This window comes from Rattus norvegicus, chromosome 2 (genome assembly GCF_036323735.1).
Source record: "Rattus norvegicus strain BN/NHsdMcwi chromosome 2, GRCr8, whole genome shotgun sequence".
In the NCBI taxonomy this organism is placed as follows: Eukaryota; Metazoa; Chordata; class Mammalia; order Rodentia; family Muridae; genus Rattus; species Rattus norvegicus.
Genome location: NC_086020.1, coordinates 155,109,196 through 155,131,559, shown reverse-complemented (window position 1 = coordinate 155,131,559; position 22,364 = coordinate 155,109,196). Strand labels below are relative to the sequence as shown.

General features: G+C 44.6%; 1 protein-coding gene across 5 annotated transcripts in view; it reads right to left on the bottom strand.

The window, feature by feature from the left end:
* Schip1 (schwannomin interacting protein 1) overlaps nucleotides 1-22,364 on the bottom strand; it is a 761,344-nt gene that overhangs the window by 67,001 nt on the left and 671,979 nt on the right. The window lies entirely within an intron of this gene.

The window sequence follows — 22,364 nt, the reverse complement described above, 5'->3', positions numbered from 1 at the left end:
AGAAACACAGGCAAAACACCTGTCTATACCTGGGGTGGGGGGGACCACACATGAGGTAGGCATCAGGGAAGGAAACAGCCAGAAGGCAGAGTGTGAGGGTGATGGGTGGAAAGTAGCAGAAAGACCAGGTCCTTGAGGAGTTGATAAGGAACACCTGGTATGTGAACATTTCACTTTGGAAACGAGGATGTGAATATCATCAGGTTACACGTAGGTGCTGGCCGAGGAGAATGCTCTGGTGGGAATGGGATATAGATGGCAGAGTGGCCCCACTGGCAGCTGGAGGCTGAGGCTTGAGGGCTAGAGGAAGAGCAGAGAGGCTGGGCAATTGTGGGAGAACCTTTTCCAAAAGATTTCCTAGGGGGCTTGCTATGCTCCTTGAGAACTCTGGTATAGAAGGACAACAGAAACAAAGAGCATAGTTGAAACTCCTAAGGTGCGTTTCCTGTAGGCAATGAACAGGCAGCAACTAACAGGAGAAAAGTGTTAGAATTAGACAGTGAATGAGTAAACACTTGCAGATTTCATGAAATATGTTCAGTACTGTGTTAAAGCTAACCCCAGTGGGCATGCTGAGCAAGGAAGGGGTGCACAACTAACGAGCTGCTTGTTGTGTCCCCCTCATGCACACATCGCGCGCGCACACACACACACACACACACACACACACACACACACACTGTATAGTGTGTATCTGGGGCACTCGGTGTTCAAGGTCGGCTCACTGGTCACTCCCACTCTTGCTCAGTTTGTAATCTGGATAAGAGGTGAATAACATCAGAAGTCAGAGAAAATTGCCTTTGTCTCTCTTTTAAAGCAAAGTTTGTGCCATTGGCAGACGCCTTCTGTCCAATGGTGAATCATTTTCAAAACCTCTACTCCTGGTGCACATCCTGATCACCCACCAGATGCGCTGTTGGAGAGAGGCTGGGCATATGAAGACTGCAAAATCCCAGACACAGGCAGCCTGGCCCTTCCACAGCCCGGTGCCATTTCCAGATGTCACCATACCCCACACCTCTTTCTTGTCTTTCTTTGTGTTTTAACTAGATTGCCTAATGAGCATCTTAACTGAGGCTGTGACTTCTGCAAGGGAGACCTTTGGAGTGACCAAAGTCACCCCCTGTGTTACAGACGAGGTCAGGGCACCCAGAAGACACTGGCAACGGGATAGCTCTACACCTCTTCTCCAGAAATGCATTTAGAAAACCAGAAAGTGGAACTTAGAGGAGACTAAAAATGAGACGTGTAACATTTCTCATCCTCGGAACCAAACAAGAGACCTGAGATGCTTATAAATAATGTGGAATAATTTGCTCTAAAGTTTGACTATTCTGTCTCTGGCTTAATGCTTGTTATTTTAGGCTACACTGAAAACACCTTCCTCAGAAAATTAGTGGTGTGAATCAGTGGGGCTGATTTTTTATTTTGTGTAGTATTAGAAGCTCCTTTTAAAACTAAAGCCTAAATGCAAAATGATTTAAAAAGAACAAGAAGTTTTTTGTGAGGATAAAATTAACTTGAGGTCGAGCTTGTACTTCTCTGAAAACATGCAATTCTCCAGTTACACACACATATTTGAAGGCATAATATTAAAGATGCCTGTTACAGTCTTACTCCAATTAGAGCTGACATTTCTTTTTGTATTTTGCTCTGTTGTGTCCTATCAAAAGAACCCCATTTCATGGAGGCAAGAAGTGGTAAGTGGAACCAACTCTCGGTCATGGCGCATGCAGTAGTCCTGGGAGGATTATTCGCCGAGTGTATCCAGAAGTTCGGTGGCAAAGGACTGACAACCTTACTCATGGGTGATTTACTGAAAATATACAGCAATTGCTTGCATTTCTTATAAACAAGGTAATAAAAGATAGAACACTGGTATTTGTAACAGGCAACAATCTGCAACGACACTTCCTCGTTTCATGGGCTGGGCCTTCTCTTGTCATTGTGTAAGTTGTGCCAAGCAGAGGAGTCTGACCTTAGTCTGGCTTCTTGGGCAATGCAGATGTTTCTTCCTGCCTAGAGAGTCATAGGCATGAAGTTTTCAGAAAGGCTGGCATAGAGCAACCATGTTCACAGTCAAAGGCATATTGACCAGTTCAACTATCTAAGAACCCAGCAGGGCAAACTCAATCTGTTGATGTCAAAGATGGAGTGGAAATACTTTGCATAAAGAAGAAGGGAGAGGCTTGAGACCCCATATGAACAACAATGTCAACCAATCAGAGCTTCCAGGACTAAGCCACTACCCAAAGACTATACATGGACTGACCCTGGACTCTGACCCCATAGGTAGCAATGAATAGCCTAGTAAGAGCACCAGTGGAATGGGAAGCCCTGGGTCCTGCTAAGACTGAACCCCCAGTGAACTAGACTGTTGGGGGGAGGGCGGCAATGGGGGGAGGATGGGGAGGGGAACACCCATAGAGAAGGGGAGGGGGAGGGATTAGGGGGATGTTTGCCCGGAAACCGGGAAAGGGAATAACACTCGAAATGTAAAGAAGAAATACCCAATTTAATAAAGATGGAGAAAAAAAGAAGAAGAAGGGAACAGACTGTCCATGATATGGGTTGAAATGCTATATTCTTCTTACCATTCCTTCACAGGCAACTTTTCCATCAAGTCCTACAGATAATCTCACTTGTATATGTACCATGAATTATTTTTTACATCTTCATATTTTAATTTCCAGTTTTATGTTTTGGGGACTTGAGGATGAGGTGTTTAGCACATCATTATAATAGGTGCAAATTAGTCTCTAAAAATACCTGCTGCTGCCCTGGGTTTCTATAGACACAGTTTGCAACTAGGTAGCATTATAACAGCCAGCACTCTCCCTGCAGAATAATGAGGCAGAGCTATCTCCACGGGAACTGGAACTGCCGAGGCACCTGTTTACAGCACAGTCCCACGGTTCTCCCCAGTGTGCTTTCTGCCCAAGGCAAGAGGAAATTTGCATGCTGTAAAAAATTAACAGCTGATGCATAGATACAGATGTGATATCTTCTCCAGTTGTTTATATCTTTAATGATGGTTTTGCCTTCACTTGAGAAGGAGGGAGGGAGGGAAGGAGGGAGGAGGGAGGGAGGGAGAGAGAGAGAGAGAGAAAGAGAGAGAGAGAGAGCAGACATAGAGGTGGGGGGGATTGATGAAGCTTTCCAAATTTCAAAATAAAATCAAACAGGTTTTCCGAGAGAAACCCAGAGTAGCACCGAGTGTGTTTATAAATGCGTGCGTGCATACATGCAGGCATGTTACTGCAAACAAAGGGTGTGTGGGAGAAGGGGCATGCTTCCTTTTTGCCCTCTAGGTCTTTGAGTAACCTGATAATCTTATGTATCAATATAGGTACATTTACCTAAAGCACGCATGGAACCTCTGACAATAACAATAATAAAAATAATGATGATGATGGTGGTGGTGGTGGTGGTAGTGATGATTATGATGGTGATGACGAACTCTAACCTGGGGGTGGTTGATTAAAACCAGTTGGAAAGGTGCCCCCTAGTGGACAATTGTGTTTATTCACTTAGTTTCAACTAGCAACAGGATAACAAAGCAAAATGACTCTCAAAGGAAAGATATAAATCTAAGTGCCATCTCAATGAAACAATAACAACACAAGCATGTGTCTTCAATCATATCAGTTAAGAATTATATAGGTTATAACAATGTTAACATGTCCAAAGTTAACATTCAGGCTGTTCCTCAATGTTTCTACAGTTGATACAACCTTGGACCAGGGTTCAAAGAACTACTCCGAGTTCATGGTCATTTGTAACTACATAGTGCAAAGGCAGCCTGGGCTACGTGAAACCCTGCCACAAATCAAAACAAGAACCATCTCTAGGCTTGGCCAACTGCTTCATACCTACAGCCCTGATGTGCAAAACAGGCTGATTTAGAAACTGTCCTCTGTCCCTTCGGGGCTATGAGATGACTGTGTTTTAAAGTCAAGCTGATCTTTATAACCTGAGTTTTCCAAATTAGCAATACAAAATTCATATGCTTTGTGCAGAACATGGGGTGAGCCAGGAAAACACTGGACTTCAAACAAAGGTAAAGTGCATTAAGGTGAAATCGGTTACAATTTTTTTGTGCGTGTGTCTGTGAATGCTGTGTGTGCACACACTTGTGTGTGTAAGTAAAGGCACATGTGTTATAGCACTGGGAACAACTTCAAGTCTTGGTCCTTGCCTTTCACCTCATTTGAACAGGGCCTCTCTTTTCTTGTTGTCCTTGGCTCCTCAGAGCTGGCCTGTGAGCTTCTGAGAGTTCTGCATGCCTCATCATGTTGTAGGAACATGAAGGTTACAGATATAGTTACCACGTCCGGCTTCTACATGGGGTCTGGAATGTGAACATGCGTCCTCACATTTCCAAGGCAAATACTTTACCCACTGAGCCATCCCAGCCCCCAGTTACTATTTTATCACCATGGTAGAACATAATAATATATAATTAAACTGTTAATATACTCTCTAAGAAACTATTATAACTCATCAATGGTCCTTAAATATACTTTTTTTTAAATGCAGGAATACTGTTGAAACACTATTGTTTACAATGGATGGTGCCCAAGAGTTTCTTCGGGACATTCTGTCAGCTTTTCTGGGACCAGTTAGGCAACAACATGGACTGGGTTTGCAATCCTTTGCAGTCTCACGGCCTCACTGTGAGACAACGCACCTTTTAGCTTAAAACAAACACTACTCTGAAAGTTTTCCTAGTGTATAACAAAATTGCCAGAAACACATTTAATGATCTAATTAACTTGCTTAACTTAGAGCAACTGAACAAGGATGCCTCTTCTGCTGTAGAGGCCTATCTTTCCAGGATGTAGACGTGCTGGTTAGGAAATGATGGTGTTCAGAACTGAGCTGGAAGGTGAGCTCAGAGGAGGGCTGATGTCAGTCACGGACTGCTCTGAAACATTCAAGTGAACCAGGACGTTAATCACAACTCCTCCAAAACTCAAATTAAAATCGGCTCTCCATTGAGAATGGCAAAGAAGGAGTCTTTCAGACACACGACCTGGGCCCCCAATGCAGGGACTGTCAGGGCTTCTTCAGTATACTAACTATGCCAAGACAGAACATAATGGCCCAGAACAGAACAGGCTCAGTGCGGATAAGCCTGGGTTGGTTTTGTTCTCTGTACCCATCCGTGTATCTGATGTGCAGGACAGAAGCAGACTTCCCTATCTTCCTCCTGTGTATCTCACCTGACTGCCTCAGTCAGGGTCTCTCATAGAACCTGATGTTCACCCAAAAGGCTGGCCAGGGCGTAAACCTGGGGTCTGTCTTGTCTTCTGCTGCTTCGGGTCTGCTGCATCCAGGTTTTCACCCTGCCCCCTCCCTCTGCCGGTGGGGGCTGTGCCGAGCCTTGAGCTCAGGCCTTCAGGATGGTATGGCACACACTTAGTCAACAGGGCCATCTCTCCAGGCCCTATTTTCAAACTTGACATTAACCTCCAGGAGGAAACACTAGAAAACGCAGCACGATTCACTGTGCAACATTTCTATCTGTCCGCTTCCTCTCGCTGTCACTGTCGAGACTGTGCACGGCGGGCGACTGAGGGCGTCTGCTCCACAGACATCAGTGGGAACGTGCTGATGAGAAGGCAATGCTACTCAAGATTCTTACAGTCAAACGCCTTTGCAGAGCACAGAAGAGATTTCCTTCAGACGGCTGTCACTGCAAGTACAGCAATCAGACCTTCAGCCCTACTTTTTGATGGCATAAATTTATAAAATACCATTTAGGAAGAAATTTAAACCCACTACTCGCCTTGTTCTCCTGACTTGATAATGTTTTACTTCTTGATTTAGTTCCCGGTCTTATAAAACATGAAGGGCTGGCAGGCTTACCCCTTCAGATTAAATACGCTTCTCAACCCATAACAGATGATGTCACATCATGACTTAGTTTAAACTCTCATTTCCTGCAACTCTTAAGAGCTTAAACCCTATCGCTCCCACCGAGGTGACCTCCAGACTTCCTTTTGCCATCTCAAAATCTTGCTCACTCCTGCAACTTAGATCTTAAACGTCCTCCCAATGCATTAAAGGCTTGGTTACCAGCTACCTGGAACTAATGGACCCTTTAGTGCCTAGTGGAAGGAAATTAGGTCCTTGGGAGAGAGCCCTTGCAGGGGACAGTGGGATCCTGGTCCCTTCCTGTCTCTTTCCTTCTTGCATCCTGAGTACCTCAAGGTGAACAGACCTCCTTTGTCTTGTCTTCTTGTCCTAATGTGCTTTGCTGCCACCAGGCCAAGTAACCATACACTGAAAACTTTGACAACGTAAGTAAAAGTAAAGCTTTCTCCCTTCTGAGTTGATTTCCCCGGGCACATCGTCAGAGTAATGAAAAGGGAACTTAACGAGCTGCAGCCCACGAGGTGGTCCGGGAAAAGCCACGCTTGTGTCTGCTCAGGGTCTTCACACAAGCTGCTTCCTACCCTGGACTCTAGTCCCCCGCCACACAAGCTACCTTTATTACTTAACGTGGGAAGACCTTCCCCTAGCTGCTATTTCAAATCAGGTTCTATTAGGTTTCTCCCCCATACCTCAGCACAATGTGTTAACCATTCAGTCACTTTGGAGATGTATAGTGCTGACTTGCTCCAGGAGACAGCTGGGGACCAATTGCTCAATCTATACTCCCACATGGTGCATCTAGCAGTATGGACATATAGTGGGTGACAATGAATACTTGGGTGAGCTAATGAACACAAATCCCAGGAAGTCTCTTCAGGGAAGAGAAGTGCCCACAGCCAATGCCATTGCTGCTGTTATTACAATGTAGCCAAGCTATCCATGTGGCTACTTGTCTGACTTTAGCTGAAGCTCACCAGGGAGCCAAGAGGCTGACTGCCAGTTTGGAAGTAAGCCTGGGAGGCTTGTTGGCCACAGTTCCCTCTGCTTTGAGCTGTGGTAATGGCAGGCTCTAGGGGGAACCCTAACTTTACAGATCTACCTACCACAGGGCCAGGACTGAGTGTATCCACAGGGCCAGGAATGGGCCTAAGGGCAGATAATTGTTTATAGGAACTTAAGTAAGGTTAACAATTACCGATCTGCAGTAGCAGACTGCTCCTGATTCAATATCAAATTACTAAGTGGAAAGGGATGAGTTATGGAGTCCTCTTCCTCCCCTCCCTTGTTTGCCACCTTATGGGAGATATTTTTGGTTCAAAGCAACTGACTTGCTATTGCAAACTTGCACAGCCTCTAAAATCATACTGATGAATCCGTAAGGTCAATTCTCACCTCGAAAGAATAATAAAGTACCCTAAGTGACAAGGAGAGCAGTTTGAAGGCAACCTGGGTTTGTGAAAGATGGACACGGTTACATTTGCCTGCTGACCTTGGAAATTTAGGGCACGTTTTAAAAGGATATAAAAACAATAAATGAAGAGAACAGATTAAGTGTTGAAACCAAGGTAAAACCTACGGTTTAAGCTGTGGCTTTCCATAAAACGTTCTAATGTGTTAGAGAGGCGAGCACAGCTCATGTGTCTCTGATCTGCATTCTCTTTCTTTTCTTGGTGGTGGTGGTGGTGGTGGGGGGGGGGTGTGTGTGTTTGTGTCTGTGCATGTGTGCGCACACACTAATGTGACAGACAGAAATTCATATCAAGTACCTTCCTTAATCACTCTCCACCATAGTTTTTGGGACAGTGGCTCTCACTGAACTTGGAGCTTGCTGAACTGGCTGGCCAGCAAGCCCCAAGGATCTCTGTGGCGTGGATTATAAGAGAATCTGGCATGTATGCTTTTTTTTGAACCTGAGTTTTAAGGGGTCAGGGTGAGGTCCTTATTCTTAGGTGACAAGTACTTGACCCTCTGAGCCATCTCCCCAGTCTCCTCCCCCACACTCTCTCTGTAGAAAATGGTTCTTATCTTCGCCACAGTCTTTCCAGAAAGGAATCACACAGAACTATGGAGGGTGTCGTCCTCATCATCTAGTCTGTGTGGCAGAATAGTCATGGATCTGTGTATGGGTCAGAGAGCACAGACCTGGCTGGGCTAACGACAAGCTGCATAGACTCTTGGTTAACATCTGTGCACACAATCTCAGCTTGATGGCTACACCGAGTACCTGGGGAGCGACTCGGGTTTTTCCCAGATAGTGAGTAGGTTAGAGCCCTGTCTACCTGTATACACGAGGACAGTCTGGTATGCGCTCCTGCACAGCTCTGCTCCTGTTATCTTCCTGAGATAACACACTACAGGAAATCGATGTTTCTTGTGCAAACAAGAGAGCTCCCAAATCCAGGCAAGAAATGCTCTGGAGGAAGGATTTAATGCTCTGCTGTGACTGGCATTTCAGTCACGCTTTGCTTTTAGTTCGAATAACATAAAGATTTTCAACTTACTAGTGCATGGGAGGAATGATATCAAATCCTTCTGAAGGAGACTCTAGTTCTTCATTTTGAAAAAAAATAATAAGTGTGATTAAATATTGGAGTCCATTATAAGATTTAATATTCACTCAATTATTTTCTTATCTACAAATGATGGGGCGATGGTGCTTTTCATTGTTTTTAAAAACACTCTTTTGTCTTTGTTAGTTTTCTATTGCTCTGGAGAGACATTATGACCAAGGCAACTAATAAATGAAAGCATTCACTTTGTGGGCTCATAGTCCCAGAGAGTTAGTCTATGATCTTCATGGACAGAAGCATGGCAGTAGGCATGGGACTGGAGTGGGATCTATGTGCTTATATCTGGACCACAAGCATGAGGTAGAGAGAGCTAGCTGAGAGTGGGATGTGCTTTAGAACTCTCAAAGCCCACCTACAGTAACACACTTCCAACAAGGCCACACCTCCCAATCCTTCCTAAACAGCTCTACCAACTGGGGACCAAGTATTCAAATACACGAGCCTGTGGGGGCCATCCTCATTCAAGCCACCATACCTTTCACCACTAAAATGTTGACAATGTGGATGGAAAGACAAATTGAATTATCTAGCTGCTCCCATGGTCATGTCTTATCACTCAGGTGGGTTTTTAAATTTCACACACACACACACACACACACACACACACACACACACACACACACACGCCTGCTTGGCTGTATACACATGCATATGTATATGTGCCCTCAGAGGCCGGAAGAAGGTATTGGATCTTTTGGAACTGGAGTTACAGGTATTTGTGAACTGCTTTATTATGTGGACTATGGGTGTTAGGAACTGAACTCAGGTCTTCCGTAAGAGCAGCAAGTGCTCTTAACTGCTGAGCCACCTCTCTGGTCCCAGTTCTGTCTTTTAGGGCAGGGCCCTGAGAAAAATGCAACTGTGGACCTTTAACTAAAAAGTCAGTATGGACTTTCAGGATGAGGATGCTGTGTAGCTCAGTAGTAAAACATTTGCTAAGAATGTGCAAGGCCCTGGGTTTGCACCCCAGGGGTTGGGGTGGTGGTGATTTTAGGATGACCATAGTTAATCTTTCAGCAAAGGATGGGGCTCCTGGAAGCCAGCAGAGGTCACCACCCACCACTGGCAAAGAGAAGGGAACCCAAACCAGTCATTTAGATTAAGTGATGTATTACTTTCCTCATTGGTGTGATCAAATATGTGCCTCTTTAAGTTAAATCAAATCAAACGTGTGTTCTTCAGTTACACACATCATGTTTCAAGTGTTTCAGACCTGCCTGGTTCTAGTGGCTGGGCATCTAGACGGTACAAAGAATATTTCTGTTATCACTGAATGCTCGGCAGGACATAGCTATACTAGAATAACTGAGGCCTACTCAGGATTAGCTCTCCTTGTGCCTCTGTCCCTCCCCCTTCTCCCTCACCCCCTCTGAGACTCCTTTCATCTCTACCCCAGTGACTGCTATACTCCCATCTCTCTCATGGACATTTCTCTGAACTCCAGACTCCTTTATCCATCTGTCCACACCACTCCATTTGCAGATCTCATGGCTGCCATGAGGTTATGAAGCCTAAACCAAGCTCCTGGCTTCTCCTAACTTCTGACACCCTCAGCCTCCTGTTCACAGCCTTCCCCACTTGAGGTAAGTTTTGTGTTCTGGCCTGATCTGGGAGTCATACTGGATTCTTCCCTACCCCTCTTCCCACAATCTAAGAGCCAACATCTTTGACTGAACCTTCAGAAACTCTTGGAATTATCTGATTCCATCATCTTTTCCTGGTTTATTACACGTTTTTTTTCCCCAGATTCCCTGATTCCACCCTCCCACCCTCCCTCACCTTGGCCAAGTCTCAGCAAAATAACCAGAATTTATATCTGACAATCTGATTCTATCTCTTTTCTTTTAATGGCATCCGTCTCTCTCAGAGCAGACACCAAGCCTCAGCCAAGGAACTAGTGTCATTTTCCTCCCAGCACCAAGGAGATCTGTTCTTCCTTCTACTCAGTCTCTACTCCAAAGTCTTCTGAAGCTTAGCACCCTGCTGAGCCTGCTGGGGGGTGGGGAGGAATCTTGAGGGGTTGCTTCTGTACTCCCCCCAAATGTTACCTTAGTGGAGGGGTCTCCCTGAAAGCACCGTATACAGTAGCCATCTCTCCTGGATATCACTCCCTTCCTATCCCACGTTCTTATCTTGGCATTTATTTCATGTTAAGTGTGACATTGATGCTTGGCTGTATCTGGCTCAACTCCCAGTTTACAGAGTCCTCAAGATGTTAGGAGACAATCTTGCTCTCCGTTGTCTCAAGCTTTAGACACTGCACAGCACCAGGAAGTCACTTCCGTACACGAGAGTGACAGGCAGAGACGTGCGCACATGCTTTCTCTACTCTTGTTCCAGGTCAGCTCTTCCCTTCCTCCAGCCCCCTCTCCTCATGACATGTAGAGTTCGTTTAATTTCAGACTAAATCAAAGTTACAGGTTTGAATTTTTTTCTATAAGCTGCCGACCTCACTATGTATATAATTTCCCCCGAAGAGTGACTTGTCTATAATTATTATTTTTAGATGTTTTAGTCATTTCTTCTCTTAGGAAGCTATAATTCCAAGTGCTAGGTGCTGGTGTCTGAATTCTCATCAGCAGGAAGTTTCGAGTATATATTTTGATTAAGGTGAGTTTGGTGGGCGGGAAAAACACTTAATCTCTCCAGCTGGTTCTGCAACTCTACAGTTAACCTTTGGGCTGTCCTCTGGGGCTACTGAAGTCTTTTACACATTGTCCATCTGGAGTCTGGTGGCAGAGCTGGGAATGGCCAGCCGCAGACTGTCCTGTCTGTCACATGTCAGCAGGAGTGCTTCACTCAAACCTCTGTCATGGCCTCCTGGAAGATTTGACCAAGCCAGACCAACATGTCAGGAAGGGATAAGGGATGATTCCCACCAAGAAGCTGGTTCCCTGAGCCACCTACCTTCATCGGGGGAGGAGGTGGGTTGGGGGGGAATACCAGAAACTGACACTTCCTTCATCTGTGACTGGCACCAACTACAGGAGCAGGAGGAAAATACAGCTGGTCGGATCTGAGGAAGATCCATAGACAATGGCTCTGCCACTTTCTTCTGCTTCCCTTAGACCACTGGCCAGCAGGAGACGGAAATAAGGTGCAAGAGGTACTACCTGACCGTTCAGGGCTTCAAGATGTGCCATGATTCCAGCACACTATTCCAGTACCTGTAAATTCCTTTGAAGAATGAGGTACTCTCAAGTGCACCCATAGACTCCTTTATACCTTTCTATGAAGCGGTAGGATCTTGAGTGTGGCCTAGACTTAAAGATGGTGAGGAACTGAGGCTTCTGGCCACCAGCCTCCAGCAACAAGTCCCTCCTTCCCCAAGTAAAGCCTTCTGATGACTGTAGCCTTGTGAGTCACCCTGGGCTAGAACCAGAATCACGAGGCTCTGGGTGGGATTCCTGGCTGTCAGGACCTGCGAGATAAAGTTTGTTAGGTTAAGCTGAAGTAAACTACTTTAAAAGCGACAGGTAACTTAAGTCATAGGATAAGGACCACACAGTTAAGTCTTTTCAATTCGGAGAACCCGAAACATCTGACTTTGCTAATGTAAGAAACAAAATCATCGGCTGCCTGAAAGGAAGAGGACGCAATATGGTTGTGCATTAGAGCAGCACCTCTGTGTGGGTCACAGCTGCCATGGGCACAACCTGCTCAGAGTCAGGCACAAGAGGCTCACAAGACCAGGAACACCAAGCTACTGTCACAGTTCTGCTCCAGGCTGCCCTCAGTCCTATACGGACTCTGTTGCTGCCTGGTGGCCTACCAGCCCCGTGGAATCCCAGGGTGCTCAGCCAGCCCCTTCTGGTAAAGATATGAACCCAGGGGTATTGGGAAATGTTCCCGAGTGGGTGAGGGCCGGCAGCACTGTCAGGAGGTAACTAAGTGACTAAGGTCTTTACACTATTCCCACACAGCTTCCTGTTTTGCACCTTAATAATCTTACTGTTCCTAACTAAAAGTAAATCTAGTTACAGTTCATATGCAGCTTTTCAGCAACTGTGGGGGGGTTGTTTGTTTGTTTTTGTTTTCTCTCCCTATAATTTGAGTGTAACACATAGCTCTCTAACTGGGGACATTTGATGAGACAGGCATCTTTCTCACTGAGCATCATCTGAACATGAGTGACAGTTCGAACTGCAGCTCGCTCCTCACGTGTGCACCTGTCCTGCTGTTATTCTAACGTTTCCATCACTGATATTTAATTCCCACAATTAACTGAAGGGTTAAGCCTTCAGGGGGTCAGGAACATAGTTATGAAATAAGAGCCATCCCACACTAAGCACAGAAGCACATAAGCAACCATTCTACATGTTACACATTTATCTTACGCATGCATTTTGTATGTGCATAGTCTGTGTATGTGCAGGTGTGCATACACAGGCGGGGTGAAGGTTAAAGGTCAACCTCGGAGTCCTACCTGGGAAACTGTTGTTGTTGAGACAAAGCGTCTTCACTGGCCTAGAACCTGTGAAGTCTGTCTAGGCAGCAAGCCTCAGGAGTGTGCAGAGCTCCAATCTCAAGTGCTGTGAGTTCGTGTGTACGTAACCACCATATTGGCTTTTTCCATGTGGGTTGGGAGGATAAACTCATGTCCTTTACATGGCCACCTCCCAGGCCTTGTGCAGTAAATCTGAAACACCAGTTCCTGGTTAGGACGTCTGTCTGATCAAGACCCAAGTGGTGGTGTCAGGAAGGGATTCTGGAGGAGGAGTCTGTTGAGCTGCACTTCAAGGATGGTTAGGGGCTAACTGAGCTGGAAGGAGGCAGGATGGAGAAAACGATGCCAGCAGAGGATGCCACAAAGGCACCGCAACTCGAGCAGTGTAAGTTAGGAGGTAAGGGGAATAGTTATGTTAAAGCACAAGGAAGTGGTGGAAATTAGACCAAAGGTAAGTTGGGCCCAAATATGGGACATCTCTGGCACCCATTTAAGAATTTAGGCTTTCCCATCAAGAAGTAGTTCAAGGGGTTAAGGGTGGGGTAGATTAGAGGACGAAGAACCAAGGGTCCAGGAGACAGGCAGGCAGGGGTCGAGGTGGAAATGCGAACTTCGTAGATGATTGGTGGGAGTGACAGTGGGGAAGGGAATGATTTAAGATCATTTATAAGGTGAATCACTCATGGAGAATGAGGACCATGGTGGCATCATGCAGGAGTTGTCCTCAGTACTGGAAGATGAAAGAAACTTCATTTGCAATGGCTGCCCGAGGCCACTGCTGCTATCATAGACATTAGGAGACTCAGAGATGAGCTAAGTTCTGAGCACAGGCCGTGTGCCGACAGTCTGCACAAGTGCTTATTCTCTAGATGTCTCCAGAGGCTAAGACAGCATACCCGTCAATTTAGGTGCAGTCAAAACTGCAGGGAGCAGACACTGTGAGTAAGCAACCTCGCTATATCATTAAAGGTGGAAGTCAAAGCTGGGTGTGGTGGTGCACTCTGCAATCCCAGCTCCTCACTGAATTTGAGAGACAGTCTGTATAGTGAGACATAGGCTCAAACAATTTTAAATTATTAGTATATAACAAACAAGATAAAAGAAGTATGCCTTACACACGTGAGTTGCAACTTTTTAATCTTTGAAGTAAACTGTGCCTCACCAAACTTAAAATAAGATGATAAAATAACATAATAATTTGGGATATAAATCATTGAGAAGCCTTTGCCCAGAGATCGAGGGCAATCGACAGAATCTTTCAGTCAATGACTAGAGCAGGACACACCCATTAGGTGTTCCCTGAGTGAGTCAAACGTGAGGTAAGCCTGCCTGAGGTGCCAACATAAGATGATGTGGATTATACAAGAAAAGAAATCTATTAGGCTCTGATGTCATCCAGAGTCATTTGTCCAAGGAAGCCTCCTGTCACTTTACACCAATGCAGACATGAAATAAATATCAGTACAGACTAAAAACAAACAGCCAACTTTTTTTCAAGGAGAACTGGAAGCTCTAAGACTGTAGCCAGGGAAACTGGCGAGAGAGACCTAAAATCAAGTCTTCCCTTTCCACATTCAGGGCCTTTCCTTGGGATCACGGGTGGAGGTGGGCGGGAAGAAGATTAAAGGTAGGTCAGTCACCACAGTCCCTTTACGAAGGCAATGTCAGGGTCTGTGTTAGCTACTTTTCCTAACACTGTATCCAAGAAACAAGGAGCTTAACAAGAAACAACTTAAGGAAGAAAGGACTTGTTCTGGCTTATGGCTTGGAGCTAAACATTTGATTTGATTGTGGGAGAGGAATGGGGATCAGGGATATAATAGCAGAGAGCTCAAAGTCAGTGGTAGTATGAACTGATTTGCTCATATCCAGAAGACAGCTAAGACAGAACCAGGATGGGATATAGCCCATGAAACCTCCTCCACCTCCCATCAGTCCCTTCTTCCAGCAAGGCTCCACTTCTAGAGGAGTCCACAACTCTATTGGTTAGCTGTCACTGTCAACTGCACACAACCTACAGCAGCAATTCTCAACCTTCTGCATGCTGCGGCCCTTTAATGCAGTTCCTCATGTTGTGGTGACCCCACCCCCTTCAACTATAAAATTATTTCCATTGCTACTCCTAACTGTAATTTTGCTACTGTTATGAATCATAATGTAAATAGTTTGGAAGATAGAGATTTACCAAAGAGGTAGCGAGCCCCACAAGTTGAGAACTGCTGACCTAGAGTCACTCTTGGGAAAAGGGAAGTTCAACTGAAGGTCTACCCATATCAGGCTAGACTGTGGTGATGTCTGTGAGAGATCGTCTTGACTGTTGATGTAGGAAGGGCCAGACCAGTATTTGCAGCAGCATCTCAGACAGGTGGGTGTGCACTGTATAAAAAGCATGGCCCAGAGGGCAAGCCGGTGAGCAGAACTCTGGTTCTGCTTGAGTTCCATACCCTTTGCCCTCCGTGATGGACTGGAATCTACCTGGAGGCAGAAAATGAAGTAAACCCTTTCCTCCCCAAGTTGGTTTAGGTCAGACTGTCTTGTTCTCAGCAACCAGAGAGCAGAGCAGATACCACCTTCCAAAACAGCACCCACAACAGAGAAGTATTAAAACCTAGGAGGCTGTAAGGAATGCCTACATCTAAACCATAGCAGGTTTATCTCCAGGATTTTTACTTGGCTATAAATACTCCATGTAGGCCAGCTAAGTCTTTCTGAGATGCTCTCCACTGAGGCTGATATCTTACTCTGTCCTTCAAAGTCCCCACTATTGGTCCCTGTCTTAGGACTTTACTGCTGTGAATAGACACCATGACTAAGGCAACTCATATAAGGACAACATTTAACTGGGGCTGGTTTACAGTTCAGAGGTTCAGTCCATTATCAAGGCAGGGGTATGGCAGCATCCAGACAGGCATGGAGCTGGAGGAGCTGAGAGTTCCACCTCTTCATCTGAAGGCTGCTAGTGGAAGACTGACCTCCAGGCAGCTAGGATGAGGGTCTTAAGCCCACACCCACAGTGACACACCCACTCCAACAAGGCCACCCCTCCTAATAGTGCAACTCCATGAGCCAAGCATATAACATGATCACAGTGCCTTATTCTCTGTCCTCTATAAAACATTAATCCCCACATCCGTGAAAGGAGTTCTGGCATTTAACCCTTTGTACTTAAAGATCATGAGGTGTGGGAATCTACAGGCAGAACTGTGCTTAAGAGCGCGCTCTAGGTCAACAACTGAGAAGAATGAAGCAGTAATCAGAACCAAGGTGGACCTTGACTCCGGGGCACCTGTAAGCAAGGGTCTCACTGAAGCAGCAGGGGGTGTGGGGGTTGGCCCGTCTAAGTTGTTCCAACCCTGGAGAATGAGGCAGGGCCTTTGTCTGCCTGCATTAATCAGTCACTAGATACGGCCTTATCTGGAGGAGGCATTATCTAAGACAAAACAGCTCTGTTTAACCACAAAGAGGGTCTCTGCTGATAACTGTCAGCTGCCAACATTCCTGGCGGCTGATGCACTACACTCCTGGAAGGGGCGGGCAGAGAGTCATGGCTAAGGCGACCTGGCTCCATTGTCTACATGGCCAGGTTGGTGCTTCACCCCTTCATTACTCAGTCCACAGAACTTAGCGGCTGGGTGTGGGGTTCTCCTATACTGACCCTACCGTCTGTGTATCCTCTAAAATAGATTTATCTCTCTATTGAGACGTTGACACTTAAAGAGGTTTTACCCTTACATTCCAGCAGGGTTTATGGAAATGATTCGTAATCAACACGTGTGCCGGGCAGTTTAACATCAACAGGACACAAACTGTGATGATAAGGGATGAGGGAGCCTCAATTGAGAAGATGCTTCCACAAGATCGGGCGGTATTCAGGTTTGTAGGGCATTTTCTTAATGAGTGAGTGATGGGAGAGGGACAAGTCTATTCATGGTGGTGCCCCCTCTAGGCTGGTGGTTCTGAGTTCTATAAGAAAGAAGGCTGAGCAAGCCAAGAGGAACAGACCAGTAAGAACCCATCCATGGTCTCCGCATTAGCTCCTGCCTCTAGGTTCCTGCTTGGTTTAAGTTCCAGCCTTGGTTTCCCTCATATAGTGCATACCTCTCCCTGAATTCTTTTCGATCCTGGTGTTTCACCAAAGCAGTAGTAACCCTAACTAAGAAAACATAAATCCAGAGGCAAGGAGCAAGGGGTTTGGAAACTAAACTGCCATTATGGATATACCAAACTATGTACACCACACTTAGATTTGTGAATCTCCTTTCACCGTTTATAGCAGGGAATAATTAAAACAAATGTTATTGTACATTAGCTCCAAGCCTGTTATGAGAACCCGGAGATGATGCTGTGCTTTGTTTTTTGTTTTTTGTTTTTCCTTTTGTTTTCTGGGAAGAGGAAACCAACTGAGAAATCAGACTGGTCTGTGGGACATTTTCTTATTGTCTTGATTAGTGAATGATTGATGTGGGCTGTCCTAGCCCACTGTGGTGCCACTGCTGGGCAACCTAAGTAAGCCTTAGAGAGGGAGCAAGCCATTCAGCAATGTTTCTCCATGGTCTCTCCTTGGTTCCTGCCTCCAGGTTCCTGCCTTGACTTCCCTTCATAACAAATCAACTGTTCACTGTAGGTTGACAGAAACACTTTTCTCCCATGTCGCTTTTGCTCATGGTGTTTATTACAGCAATGAAAGCAAACTAGGACAGATGATAAACTCAAAACACTGTTTTGAAAAGAAAAAAGCTAAAACTAGAGCTTCACAATGTTAGATAATAAATGCACACCCATTCAAGGGGGAAAATACTGGGCTGGTAAGTGAGAAATTAATATTTCTAAATACTTACAGATATTGATATTATTACTATATGTTATACCATATATTATTGTATCATATATATTTTAGTAGTATATATTATATAATATATAATTTATATACAATATAAAAATAAATAAATATATGTGATATGTAATATATTGGCATATTGTACTATATAGTATGTATTATAGTTATAGGTATAGAAATTGATATTTCTAAATATTCCTAAGTTTTCTAAAGAAGTAAGGTAGAAGATTCAATATTAAGACATGAATTTTCATCAAATAGACCTGTGAACCCAATAAAGGTCTTAAAAATTCCAAGTCTTTTGGGCAGAAATTGATGAACTGATACATGAAAGACACGCACACACAACTTTAAAAAAGGCAAAAAGGAAGAAACTTATGCTTTTCATTTTAAAATTTACCATTAAGCCACCTTAATTAAGACAGCATGGTGTGGCATGGGGAAGACATATAAAAATCAATGCAGCGGAACTGAGAGTGTACAGGTAAACTTCGCAATCATAGCACATTGGCTTTAGGCAGGCACCAAGGCAATAGGACAGAAAGGACAGCTTTTCTGACAGTGTGGGACAACTGGATAGCTGAAGGCAAGAACCAAACCAAAACAAACCATGAAAAACTGGACTTAAATGATAAACTTTCACGAGAGGAACGGAAGTCCATGTGATAAATTTGTTAAGTTTACTTGTAGAAATTGCCAAACTATTCTAAAATGAACTCAAAATGAATTGGAACATAAGGTAGGCTTTTAAAAATGAAGAAAACACAGATGAGATTTGCAAGCTTGGGACAAAAAGTTGTTGAATGACATCAAAAAGCATGATTGACTCAAGAGAATTTTGAGGCAGAAAAAAGATTTCAGTAAAATTAAAAATGGGCTTTAAAAATATCAGTAGGAAAATGACAAGACAGCCACACTCAGAAGAACGAACACACACACACACACACACACACACACACACACACACGAGTGTACATGCATGCATGCACACACAATGTATGAATGCACAGAGTGTGTGAATATTTATTTTCATACCAACCATCCTACTGTGGTTTCTATTGCCTTGATGAATACTATAACCAAAAGCGAGAGGACAAAGCTTATTTCCTTGGACAACTCTCAGGGGTCAGTCCAGCACTAAGGGAATTGAGGGCAGGAACTCCAGGCAGTGAAAGAAGCACAGACTGTAAATGAATGCTACGCAGTTGCTTTTGTTATATCACTCAGAACCTCTTGCCTAGGAATGGCACTGCCCATAGTGGGCTATGCTCTCCGCCTCACTCAACAATCAAGAAAATGCCCCAGAGACTTGCCCATGGAGAGCTCCCATGGAGGCAAGTCCTCAGCTGGGGTTCCTTCTTCCCAGGTGTGTCAAGCTCGAAGTCAACAGCAGTCACAGCAACATTATTCGCAAAGTCTAGAAAGTGAAGATAATACACACAGCTTCCAATGAATAGAGTAACTGTGGTGTAGACATACAATGAGATAGTATTTAAATATCAAAAAGGAAACAGTGATCCATGCTACAACATGGATGACTATAGAAAATAGAAATAAGATAGGTGAGAGCTGGCACAGGCAAAAGATGACAAATTATAAATAACTCTGTTTAAAGGAAATAACCAGAAAACTCAAGTCAGAAAGCATATACATCAGTGGTTGCCTGGACTGGAGGTAGAATGGACTGTGACGGCCAATGGGTGGAAGTGATACCTCAGGATGAAGGAAACATTTTGTTTTGGGTCCTGTGGTGTGTGGATAGCCCTATACATCGACAGAAACCACTGATTTGGGCCTCTAAAGTGGTGTGGCATGAAATTAGATCTCGGAAAACCATTAAAGATTAGAGAGGTCATTTTGCCTACACAGTGAGGGCAGGCTCTCTCTCTGAGCCTTAGCTGCCTCTCCTCCTTGCCTCTCGTCTGCGCTCTCACCTCACACTGACTCCTTTCCTAGCTACAAAGGAGAAGAAACTAGAAACGAAGACGACATCGGCCACTGCTTTTTGGCCTTCTAGATGAGGCCAGCTATAGTATCGGTTTTTACCAACCTCTATCTGAGGACAATCATTTAAGAGGATTTTTGGAGCAGGGAGGTAGAATAGAAGCTTGCTTGACCCATAGTTCACACATAATTCTGGTATTATAATACCTTGAAAAATAGTATACCCCCTTAGTGGAATTAAAAAGAATAAACCAGCTAAACCAGCCACTTTGATAGGCATCTCAGAGAAACAACAATCACTGGCCAAAAACATGTCACATGACATTTTAAAGGATTTTAATTATTTATTTGAGACAGGATCTCACTATGTAGCCTGAGCTGGACTAGAACACACTATGTAGACCAGGACTAGAACACACTATGTAGACCAGGCTGACCTTAAACTCAGATTTGCCTGTCTCTGTCTCCTGAGTACTGGGATTTTAAGGCATGTGCCATCACACCCTGTGATTTTACTCTGTGTGTGTGTGTGTGTGTGTGTGTGTGTGTGTGTGTGTGTGTGTGTGTATGTGTGTGTGTGAGTGTGTGTATGTGTGTGTGAGTGTGTGTGTGTGTGTGTGTGTGTGTGTGTGTGTGTGTGTGTACTCAAAGAGGCCTGAAGAGGGCATTAGATATCCTGGAGCTAGAGTTACAGGCAGCTGTGAGTCACCCAATACGGATGCTATAAACCAAACTTGGGTCCTCTGCCAAAGCAGTGCTCTTAACCACTACACTAGGGTTCTATCCCAGAGATTCTCAACCTGTGGGTCACAACCCTTTGAGAAGTGATATATCAGATATCCTGCATATGAGATATCTATATTATGATTCACAACAGTAGCAAAATTACAGTAAAGAAGTAGCAACAAAAATAATTTTAAAGTTAGGGGGGTCACAAAAACCTAAGGAACTATTATCAAAGGGTCACAGCATTAGGAAGGTACAGAACCACTGCTCTAACCCCAGACGCCACTGTAGGAAATACAGGCCTATATCGCTGCTCCCAGTCACCTGAGGTCCCATTAGCAAGACAGAATGGAAGGGCAGCTCACAGTCTCAGGGTTGAAAAATAATTCTTGCTGTCCATCTAAATGCAAATCCAGCCAGCACTGCTCTCGCCGTGTAGTGGTATCTGGTCACAAGGCGATGAACTGGGTTGTGCTTATTATTCACGGTGGCTAATTAAAATGAAAACTAAACAAATCCTCTGTAAAAATAGAAGGGTTCTAAAGAAGGTGCCTGTTAGTTGAGCAAATGTTCACTGTTCTTCATATTTTTAGTTTCAAAACAAAACCCCGAAGGCTGGGACATTTGGTTCAGTAGAAGAACGGTTTTCTCAAGTTAGAAATGTCTGCATTTGGAAACTTGGTGGTGTCCTGGAGTAACTATACCTTGGGCAAATGTCACTGTAGCTCTGCCTCAACTTCTTCATTTCTTCAAAGGGAATGCTGCCAGTGCCTCGTGTGAGGGGAGGCCTTCGCAGACATGCTGTCAAATCCCTGCCCCGGTGCTTAGCTCCCTTCCTTGAGACTCACACAGCAGAGAGGCACAGCTGCCTCACACAGCCAGGAAGGGTGAGGACTCACTGCTTTTCCTGCCAAAATCAAACAGCTTTCTAGCCACACTTTCCCCACATTTCCCAGGCTGATTATGCTTCTCAAGGGAATTCCTAATTAGAGATCATCCACTCAACATAGATACACACACACTAATTTGGAGAAGGGGGAGAAAAAAAAAACCAATCTACAAAAAAACAAAAAACAAAAAACAAAAAAATAAAACAAAACAAAACAAAAAACCAAAACAACAAAAAAAAAAAAACTATCACCACCACCAAACAACAATAAAGACAGACATGTATAAAACTACTTATAAAAAAACCTCACATTGCTGTACTCTTCCCGGTGATTGGTTCTTTCACAAAACCATAGACAGCTCTTGGATAAACACGCTGACCTCTCCATGTACTGGGCACATGACAAAAGGTAGAAGCTGGGTTGGGTAACGTTCAGTTGTCAGACACAAGCTCAGGCCATCCATAAAAGGCAGAGGGAAGGACAGGAAGAAATTGCACTGGGGCAGGGGGAGATGAATATGAATATGAGACTATAACGAGATATAGTCAGGGCCAGTAAGAGAGCTCAGCAGGTAGAGTAGCTTGCTGCCAAGCCTGATAACCTGAGTTCGATCCCCAAGATCTTCTAGTGGAAAGAAAGCTGAACCCCAAACACCTGACATGCAGCCCCCCACCACACTAAACAAATGTAAAAGAGGAAAATATAGAAAGATCCTAGTCAAATGGACAAAGACCAGTCTACAGCTTTTAAGTGGTCTGCAAGTGTTGTAGCTTTTTACAGCTCCCACTTAGCATTGACTGAATACAGTCACAGTCCCCATTTCTTCAAGAAGGCTGTGTGTCACAAAGGTGAGCTCCAAGGCTGTCAATGGAAAGATAGGACAAATATCTAATATGTCTACCATCTATAAAACATCAAAGGCATCATCATGGCAAACTCACTTGGTGTGTCTAATCTAGTGACAGGCACAAGTCACACTGATGACTGCTTGGCTGTTCCAGTCACTGCCCACATCTGTGGCTTAGCTCCCTCCCAGTGCCTTACTCAGCCACTGAGGCTGCAGCTCATCT